The following is a 429-nucleotide window of genomic DNA, read 5'->3' as shown; positions in this document are numbered from 1 at the left end:
AAGTGGAGGAATCAGGCTCCCTGACTTCAGACTATACTACAAAGCTACAGTAATCAATACAGTATGGTACTGGCACAAAAACAGAAAGATAGAGCAATGGAACAGGATAGAAAGCCCAGAGATAAACCCACGCACATATGGAGACCTTATCTGTGATAAAGGAGGCAGGAATGTACAGTAGAGAAAGGACAGCCTTTTCCATAAATGGTGCTGAGAAAACTGGACATGTACATGTCAATGTATGGGATTAAATCACTCCCTAACATCATACACAAAAATAAGCTTAAAATGAATTAAAGACCTAAATGTAAGGCCAGAATCTATCAAACTCTTAGAGGAAAACATAGGAAGAACACTCTATGACATAAATCACAGCTAGACCCTTTTTGACCCACCTCCTAGAGAAATGGAAATAAAAACAAAAATAAA

This window comes from Neophocaena asiaeorientalis, unplaced genomic scaffold, assembly GCF_003031525.2.
Source record: "Neophocaena asiaeorientalis asiaeorientalis breed wild unplaced genomic scaffold, Neophocaena_asiaeorientalis_V1.1 scaffold259, whole genome shotgun sequence".
In the NCBI taxonomy this organism is placed as follows: domain Eukaryota; kingdom Metazoa; phylum Chordata; class Mammalia; order Artiodactyla; family Phocoenidae; genus Neophocaena; species Neophocaena asiaeorientalis.
Note: the sequence above shows the minus strand (reverse complement) of the source record.